Source organism: Numenius arquata, chromosome 3, assembly GCF_964106895.1.
Source record: "Numenius arquata chromosome 3, bNumArq3.hap1.1, whole genome shotgun sequence".
NCBI lineage: Eukaryota > Metazoa > Chordata > Aves > Charadriiformes > Scolopacidae > Numenius > Numenius arquata.
In genome coordinates, this window is record NC_133578.1 from 55,682,123 (window position 1) to 55,692,613 (window position 10,491).

Here is a 10,491-nt window from a genome sequence, read left to right on the forward strand (position 1 = left end):
GGGGACACCGGCTCTTAAACACACACAGCCTGGCATCGAGGTGGTGGGGAAAGGGCAGCAGAGAAGGCTGCACACACGAAACAGAGCAGGCATGAGTCAGGACATGGAAAGGCACCTTCTCTGACTTCAGCCATCAAAAACTGGGGCTTACTCGCCCATCGAAGGAGAGAAGGGCATCTCCAGGAGATCCCGTTTATCCTGTTAGAGAGGATTAGTCACCCGGGTAAAGGGTCCCTTTCTTTTCTGTTGGCTTTAGAGGGGGCCACAGGAGTGACCACCACTCTGCAGGTTGAAGCGTGCTCCTGGAGGAAGGCTGAGGGGGCACTCCCACTCTGCCTCCTCCATCTACGGTACCAATCCCAAGGATTAGATGTTTCGTATTTCGGCACCTGGGCCTCTTCTGTTCTATGGCTTGATGACGAAAAATAGTGTCCAGGGGCCTTTGTGCTCAGAAACGCTCCGTTAGGCTGGATGCGGTGTTGAATGTGGGGAGCCTGACATCCTTCTCCTACTACACGACCTGGCAAACCAGACACTTGCTGATAATGATGCTGTCCTATGGGCCAGGGGAAAAAGAAAGATTACAGGTATCTCTGGACAGAAAACACGCATGTTGCTGCTCTGCTAAGAGAGCTCCAGTTCATTATTTACCATAGAAAATGGAGTTTCAGCGTGGATTGCCAACAGCACTTAGTTGCAGGCAATTGTAGTTGCTTTAGTACTTAGGTGTCTGGACAATTCTCCACTGAGGTTACAGAGCAGATGGAGCTGCCAGGCAGTAAGGGACAGAGATGTGAACTCCAGCATCGCCTTCAGCCTCTGGAGGAATTCTGCAGATGCACTGAACGACCGCTGAGAGCACAAGCTCCCTCAGGGCACGTGTTTTGTATGCCTCTGCAGAGCCCAGCACAGCATTTGCTGCCCTTACCAACAGCACAAACATCTCCTAAGAGATTTCCCTCTTCTCTCAGATAATTCTGCATCTTCTGGCAATTCTGAGAAGCAACAAACCTTTCTCTCGGTGCTCCTTCCTCAGCTACAGAATAGCCAGACTTCTACACAGCATCCACAGGCAGATGCAGCTCAAGGTGGGTGTCAGCTACTTTCAGCAGTAGCTCTTAAGTAACTACAAAAATACTTGCTTTTCTATCAACAACATAAGCAACTCTCTCATTTTTGGACAGGTAGGTTTTATTTCTTGCTGCAATAGGCCACTGACATTGCCTTAGAGCATCTGATAGCTTCTGGATCTGTTGTTGGTTTGTTTTTGTGGGTTTTTTTTTTTTTTTTAATTGAGCTTTATCTTCAGCTGCATATGGTCTTAGCATAAGGAGTCTAAGTCCATGACACAAGTGGAACCTTAGCACATGCCACATGAAAGGAAAGACATAATTAAGAAGAATCTAATATCACAAAAAATAAAATTACCATCCATTCTGTAGGGCTAACAACTGAAAGAAAAATGTATCGTCAGAGTGTAACAGACATTTCTTAAATCAAGAAAAGGTCATCTGGCTCATCCCTCTTGGACATCTTATTTCTTCATGAAAGACACATAATTGATTCTTTGATTTGTCCCAGGAACCTTGACAGGGAGAGTGTAACGTAGCTTTTGCTCAGTATGTGGCACGAAATCTGCTCCAAATCCAGCTTACACTTACTCAAGAATTTATGTGATTTTATATAAGGTTTAAATTCCATCTTGAAGCTTCTTGTTTGAATAATAAATGTTTTAATCAAACATTTCAATTTAAAGATCTCTTACATGAATTTAAGTCAAACCTGGCAGCCCTGCAGACTGAAGTCCATTCTTTAGCCAGGGAACAGGAGCAGGAGCAGGGTAAGCAGCCATCTCCTATGTCCCTGCCCGTCTGCCTCAGCTGTAACCTTTAGGGACAGCTTCTAGGGACAGAGAAGACTTTAGGCTTCCTCATTATCCTCCCAAGAAAATGCAATTTCCTATGATTATACCACAAAACCTAGAGAGCAGCAGTGACAGATGCTGTGATTGCAGCAGAGAAAGAGCTGGCCTGTTCGGTCCCCTTTTGGTGATGAACTTTGTCACCAGCAGCCTGCGCTGGATGCCTGTGGGGAATCCATCCAGCTCCTTGGAGGTCTATCACTTGCACTGCTTTCTCCGTTGGAGGAGGAGCTGGCAGGCAGGTGGAGGTTGGTCACATCATCTTCCCAGGTTCAAATGAACTGAATTTCCAGGGAACCACTTTGGAATATTGCATCAGCGATGATGGCCATAAACACACACTCTCCCAAAGGCTCAGAACTGGCTCTCCACGTCACTGGTGGACTTGTCATTCACACCGTCAGCCTCAGATGGGATTTCCGTGTTCCAAAGCTGTAATGACCATAATGCGTTAACGGACTAATCTGCAAAAATGACTCAGGCGCCCATTGTATCAGCCTGTGGGGGGAGGAGAGAGATCTCCATGGCTTTGTCTCTGAAATTAAGTTTGCTCAGTGTTTCGGAGAAGCAAGTCACAGATGGGGACTCGGCCCTCGGAGCGCTCCTGTGCTCAGCAGCAGTTGCTGAACACGCGCGTTGCCCAGTCAAGATGCTCACGGAGACAGGGAAGCAGCGCGGCTTGGAACTCGGGTGCAGCACAGGACAGACACCCCAAGCTCTTGAACTTCTTTGGGGAATAAGACGACTCCTTTTCATTTTTCCACAAAATACCAAATGTACAGTATTACCAGAAGAAAGTGAAGAGACAATTCAGTAATTGGCTACCTTGTTTCATCCACTTGACAGCAATAAGGAAAAAAAGAAAAATGTTGAAATTCAGAGACAGAAAATCCAGCTTTTTCTAGTCCGAGTAAAGTTTCTTCGTAAGAAAACTTAGCTGAAACCATCACAGCAACTTCTTTTTCACTTCCCTTTGCTATCAATCCCCCAGGTATTAGTAGGATAAAGGAGAAGGTGACTCATGAATCACTGGGGGGTCTTTAGAGGTACCAGGCACAATCTGCTGAGGCTGCAAACTCATCACACACTTCATGACCATAAAGATTGAAAGCCACCCTCCCCCTCCACACACACATCTGCCACCACCAAATGTTCATCTAGGCATCAATTTTAGCCTTTCACTTGACTTTCAGATGGTATCCCTAATTAAGCCCATTTTGACTGGAAAGCATCTGGACTGGATCCATCCTTTACATTTCCATGGGTTTGGACCATGATGTACTATGAAAATATTTAACAAAGGACTTCTCTGGAGATTTTTTTCCCCACTATTACTACGCTTATCCTACCATAAAAAGACTCACCACTGCATCCTGACCATCAGAGCTATTTCCTTCCCCTCCCTGAAAATCCATCAATCATTTCACCTTCTGCTTGCCAATCCCACAGCTCTCTCCCAATCTGCTTAATACCCCAGGGGAAGGCTCCCGGGCTTCCTTAGGCAGTTTGTCCATCCTGGTAGTTGCTCCTGACAAGCAGGAGCTGCAGAAGACAGCGAATTGCCTCTTGTTGGCAGCTGGGATGTGCTGCAGGGGTGGGCAGCAGGCAGGTAGCTCCCACACGATGGCCCGAGATTGTCCTTGGCTTGTCCATGCTGCAGTTGGGAATGTCAAGGCTGATTTTTGATTTTACTTTCCAAGTATATTCAAAACCTTGGGCTTTGTATGTATGGCAGATTCAAGAGCAAGGAAGAATTATTTCTGGTGTATATTATATCACTGTAACAGCCACTGAAGCAAAAACTGTCTTTGCTGACCAACCCCTCAGGATAATAATTTTGAGCTCCTGCAGTAATTGAAAAGTAGAGACTGTTGGGTCCGTGATGACATGCCCCAGTGCTCATCAGGCACTGGCAGGTTTTTTAGTTAAGAAAAATCCAAATCAATTAGGTGGTTCCTTTAAAACCCTTATCTGTGCAGCACTCGGTATCTTCACTCTGATGATGATGGTGTTATTCTACATGTTCCCCTATGACCTTAATTGTGATCTGAATTTCTACCGGGGATAGCAGTAAAACCAAAACCAAATATTAATCAAAATCTCATCACAGTTCGGTAAGTAGCATAGGCCTGACATATACTTAACATATAAATTCTAATTCATATGCTTAACGTATAAAGTAATAACAAAAATATATAAGCCCAACTCTGCTTCTCTCTGAAGGTCACATTTCATGAACATGATCCCATTTTGCAAAAGTCCAGAGCATTTCTGTAGGTCACATTCTGTCTAAAAATCCTCATTGGTCAAGCCCGGGTTGTTAAAACACATCTTGGTCCTACAGAACGGCAGGTCCCACAGAAGGTGCTCCTCTATGCTGCTCACTGAAGTGCTGAGAGGGCTGGCTCGGAAGTCGGGTCGTGTAATCTCTCTGTGCTTTGAGGTTAGATTCTTGCTGCCTCACTTCCCTATCTCTCAGCACGTCGTCTTCCTTCCTTTTGTTGTAGCCTTGTTATTAGCATTTTCTTTGCTCACCTCACCGAAGTATCTGTTTGCACTCTCTGTAAAAGAACTATTTATCTTCCAGAATACATAACACCACAGACTTATCTTCCCTAATGTTTAAAAGTAAGCTATTTCTACAGCCCCAGCTGCGCAACCTTCTGTCTTGTTGGGGGTTTAGCACACAGTGAACTCCAAGCCTGACAAAACACACCGGGAAAAGATGGATAGTACACAATTTGCCACGCGAAAGTCAGACTTCTTTAATACTACTGACGGGCAGCAGGGAGTAAACCCCATCCTTGTGCCTTGGTAGGTCAGGATTAAAGTTGGAGCTATGCTAGAATCGCAGACTGACCATCGACTTGCTGCTTCTTGGAGGAAATCGCTCACTGCTGATGTTCGCTGCTTTAGGTAACAGGCTTACACTTCTGTTTCCCTGCTATTGAAAGGAAGGCACTTTGCTTCAGTAACTGAGTAATTTTTCACTCTAGTATAAAAGCCTGTCTCCCCTCCATGGCCATTGCTCGTGTGGCAGGATGAGAAAGTAGATGAATGGTCTGGACTCAGTCACACTGAAGTGCCTTATGAGATCTAGCTTGGGTGGAATCTCAGCTATCAGCATTAGGGAGTTCACCTTTCTCTACTTGGAACAGAATTGTGAAACTGAGTGCAGAAACGCTGTGAGGTCTCAAAACACATATACAGGTGTTTTGCCAAAGTTTTGTGTTTTCTCTACCAAGCCTAGAACCCATGACCCAACCCCCAGGACTCATTAAGGAACCAACAGAGGCAACGGCACACCCTTATCTTGGGTCAGAAAAATTCTCATTCATGAAATGCCACTTGCTGGCAATCCGGAGACAATCTCACTGACCTAGAAGGGTTCTCCCGTTTCTCTTGGCAGTAGGAGTTGGAGATAAGATATGCTGATGCTAAATGGTTTAGCATTAACAGCAAAACAGCTTAACTACCCTGTCCCAGAAGGTTAAACTATAATGAGCCTCTTAAAAAACGCTCAGTGCCACGGACAAGCGCTGGCTTTGCGGCACAAGGTTGGGGATCGGGCTTCCTCTCCACTCGCTGCGTGGCTGCACGGCAGCAGGAAGAGTCAATCCAGACCAGAGCATGTGAAAGTATTACTCTTCTATTGTAAAGAAATAAAATGAGCAAATTTAGACATAAAGAAATAACCCGATGGAATTAAATTTGACACTCATCTATGAGTAAGGATATTTTACCATGATAAGGATTTATATTTAAGTAATTCTTTCCTCTTTAAAAAAAAAAAAAAGTATCAGCAGCTTGGGACGTGGCTTTGCAAATTCACAGGTGCTGCCAAGCCATTATGTCTGCCCTCAAGTCACCTGCGGGGCTCAGCTGTCTGCTTGAGATGGTCTGCTGTGATGGCAGCTCCAGTGTATGATATTTAGATTTAATGTAGACGGCACTCTGATCTACAGCAATATTGGCACTGTAAATGAACGCTCCCAATACACAGATGTCACTTCACTCACCACAAATACGTAGATCCCTGATGAAATGCTCCAGCTTTAAAGTGCTAGAGCACGGCTTATACAATGGACCACAATTAAAAGCAAGGAGAAGAAAGAACATGGAGCAAAGCAGAGGCAGTAAGGGAGCAATTCCTCCCATCGAAACCAATCTTTCTTGTCAGGTAAGAAAGGGCTCGTCAACAGAAATCATTTACTAAGTTGCTTCAGGGAAGCACATCTCTAGTAAGAAAGAAAACAAAAAAAAACACTCACCCTAAGAAAGAAAAAAAAAACCCCACAAAAACACAAAAGAAAGCCTACGGTTAAAAAATACTGATTCTCTTTGACTATTTTCCGAGCCCCAGACATGTAAACCAGGGCATGACATATCTGAAGTTCCGTCCTTGAAACCTTTTCTTTTTGCCCTCTTCCTCCCAGTCAGGAGTCACATAAAGTGATGGGTCTGCAATGAATTTCAGCATTTCAGACCTGCATCTAGTAGTTGAGTTTTGGGCCCCCGTATGTTTCAGCTTCCTCCAAGGCAACTTTCAGCCACTGCAATCTGGTAACATCTGGGGGTTTTGCCAGTGGGACTAAGCATCCATATAAGCAGCTGCCTTAGAAGAAGTTTCCTTAAAAAAAAACAATAAAACTTTCTGTAGAACAGCTGTACCAGAAAGTTCTCCAAACATGTCTAAAACTGCCCTGCTCACTGCAGGAACCTTGGATGTTCCAAAAATGTGGGTTCCTGAGACGCCAAGCAAAACTGCCTGGCTTGCACAGTGAACCTCTTAAAGGCCTTAGAAACCCCTACTTCCAAGCCGTAATTGTTGCTGGATTTTGCCCGGGAACAGAATCCCAAATTGCCATTTTCCTTCTGGTTCTAAAAAAGCAATTTGGTACGTCGATCGACTTTGCCCTACCCCACGACTGAAGAGTCCTCCTGCACCAGCCAGCGCTAACGAGATGACCAATACCCCTAATGCCCCCTCTCAACCCCAAAGCAAATCACGCCTCTAAAATAGTTCGCTCTGCTTCAAGCACCCATTTAAAGGCTGCTGGGCTTGTATCTACTGAAGCTCCATGTCAGCCCTGCTGAGGAGAGGGCAGAAGATAACTTGACCCACAACTTAAACAACTAAAGGTAACGCAAAGTGCCAACTCCAGTAAAATCACAGCGACCCGAGGCGGATCCCTCAACCCTGAGCCCAAACCAGGGGAGCAGCCTCAGCTTTTCCGCTTTCAGCTGGAAACTGAATTCCATGGAAGTCTTTGGAGCACTCTCCTGTCACTCCTCTGTCAGAAGCAGAGCTTGGGGACAGCAAGGCACAATGCAAAAAACATAGAATTGAGTTTCATTTTCTGGATTCATATTGAAGCTCTCTTGTCATGAGTGTTCCTGCATTTTTTAAAAAGCAGGTAGTTGTTATGGCAATGAACGCTTGGTGGCAGGTTTAAAATGAATTTTTTTTTTGCTGTTGTTATTTCAGACTAGGCTACAAGAGGACAGGAAAAGGAGAAGAATCCCTAAAGCAAATGGTTTTGTTACATTAAAACAGAAGAATACACGAATCAAGCAACCCTTACTATGTAATTCGTAACCTCTCCAGTGGAAGAGCATCCTTGGGTCTTACTCGTCACAGCCAGCAGCTCCTACTACTACAGCTAACAGGTAATACTGATTTTTCTAAGCATGGGGTAGGCAAAAAATTATTTCCAGTTATATCCATAAGATTAACACAAGGCCTTTGAATACAGCCCAAAGGCCACAGTGATTTTTAAGAACAGTTCTCACTTTCAACAGATTCCTCACCTGAGTTTTGAGGCACCTTAACACCATACCAGCAGCAAGCGATTTCCCCTGTTTGGAAGGGGACTTTTGAGTAACCATTTTCAGAAAGGCTGGGATTCCCCATTTTCCAATAACTTTTAACTGCACCTTGGAAGAAAATAAAGCTACTTACCATCAAAAAATCCCAAGAGAGAGCTGGGAATAGAGGTCTAAATCTTGATTTCCAATACATTTTCTTATCCATATGGCTGTCCTTCCTTGCCTCCTCCGTTCAGAATCTGGAAGCATCAGCCTGCCAGGATCTTGCCGAGATGCAAGTTACTGGAAATAGGGGCGCACACCCAGTCCCGCGCTGCCGGCTGCAGACGGCTCACCCAGAGAAGGTGTAGCTAATTCAGCTCCCTGCCTTCCAAAGGGACCTGAAGCAAAAGGCGAGGTGAGTAAAAGGCAGGCGCTAACTGGGCAAACTGCAGATTGCTTCTGCAGGGTCTCGAACTCACATCTTTAGTTTCTGCGTGCCCACGTTGTCGCTCTGGGAGTCTCGTTGTCACAGGGCTGAGGTGGGTGCTGGGCTGCCCTCAGTGCGGCAGGCTGCTCGGTTTAAACACCCCCAACCTCTCTCGCTGTCGGACCCCTTCAGCCTGTGCTGGGGGGGTCCATAGGTCTGTAAGCACGATACAGATCCCACAGGAACAGCGTTCTGTGTAGCAAACGGCTGCAGCGCTACGACTGCACTAAAGGCTCAAAGAATTCCAGACCCCCTGAGCCTTTTCCGCTCAGCCGAGCAGGAGACGGCACTGCTGAATGGGATATGCACTGCCCGGGAAGCAACGCTGACACGCTGTAGGAGGGTCTTCAATGTCAGGGCAAAGACTAAAACGACATGAAAATATGCTTGCAATAAGAGGAGGCTGATCATTCAATACAGGAAAATTTTTTTGTGATCAAATACTGTAGATCACTCTAGTGGAGGAATGGGGGAAATGAAGGATTAGGGGTAAATCTTCTGTAATATTTAAAAGATCAGCTTAGATACTGAAATAAGAGAAGGCTTTCTTAAAAAAAAAAAAATATATAAAAAAATCAAAACCCACCAAGACAAGCCAGTGACCTTCTATGTAAAGGTACCTTCATATTTTGTGTTTAAAGACACCAGAGTAAAATACTACTTCTGCTGTATTCCACCGGTCCTCATCTGATTATGTGTTTTTTTAGTTTTCAGCAATACCTTGATTTCTCCAGGTAGATGGAGTAACTATACAGAACCCCACTAACTCAAAACTTTCATAAACAGTTGGATAAAGGTTAAAAAAAAAAAAAAAAAAAGCATTTTGAGGTCCCATTATTTCATACAGCTTACATTTAAATGTTTAGAGTAGAGCAGATTACCCTGGAAGTTGAAAGTCAAATCCTACCAGCACGGGAAGTGGGCAACATCTTCATTAAAGCCTTTCTGAGAGACAGAACCCACCTTTGCGACAGTGATCTATAGTCTTTCCCTTCTAAAAGTGGATCCAATATCCCCAAAGGATTTTTTTAGTCATGGTCTGCCAACCTGTGTCCTTCCAGACTGCAATGTAGCCCTTTGTTTTGTAAATATATTTGATTACTGCTTTTTCCTTTTGACAAGTGCTTTCATGTATTAAAGTAGCCATTGTTACTTTTTTCAGTGGTAATTGAGGGACATACTAAGTTCTCCCTTAGAAAGCCTCATTAACCTTTGCCCTCCATATTCTTCCCTTCACTCTATTCTTAATCAGATCATAATTTCTATTACCTATTATAACAGATTATTAACTTTCAATTCTAGGAACGGTGACTAGTGTCCCTAACCACTTTTTTAAGGTTTAAGATTACCCTACCCACCTTCTCTACCAATCTCGATCCTTAAATTCTGTGACAAAGGGCTCAGCTGCTTCTAGAAATGGAGCATCACATTCTGAATGTGATGATCATATGTATTTTAACTTTTTTTTTTTTTTAAATACAATAAAAAGCCTATACTGAACTTCTAAAAAGTCAGACCTGTAACTTGCTTAAGTCAACTGTGTGTGCAAAAGGGTGAGGCAATGGAGTTCACATTCAGTGACTTGGTTCATCTTATTCCAGGTATCAGATTAACCTGGTGACACCAGGATAATTTTTCAGCCAAATAAAAGGTATCTAAAACCAGAAAGTACTTACACTCTGCTTACAGGTGCAGCTCAGTCAAGAAAAAGGCCACTCAAGCTTCCCCTATGTTGACTAGATAAATACGAGAATATTTAATATAATTCAATTACTTTCCAAGAGTTTCAGCTCAACAGAGGTGTGATACTGTTCGAGAATTATAGTCTCAATGTCCCTGCAATTCTTTCAGTTTCGAACCAAATATCTACAAATGTCATAGTTATTCTGTGAATACCATCAGTGCAGCCCACACTGGGGATGAAGAAAGGAAGAGTATCATTACTCCGGGGAGCCTTTCCACAAACTGAGCTGCAGCGTCTGAACCCTCTGAGCTGTCTGGAGGCTCCTGCTCAGTTCTCTGTCACAGCAAGCTCTGGGATTCCATGTCACTAGACCTATTCCAAAGGTCATCTCTTAAAGAACTTTGTATGTCTTTTGCCCAAGTCTGGGGACCATATGTTTGTTAAGGTATCTCCAGAGTACCAGCCAGACAGTCAGAAAGTTGTGGACAACATCTAAAAGCTGTAAATCAATTAATTAGAGCAACAGTAAAATCAGATATGAAATATTAAATCTTGACTTCCCTGAAATTAACCAAATGCCTCCATGTG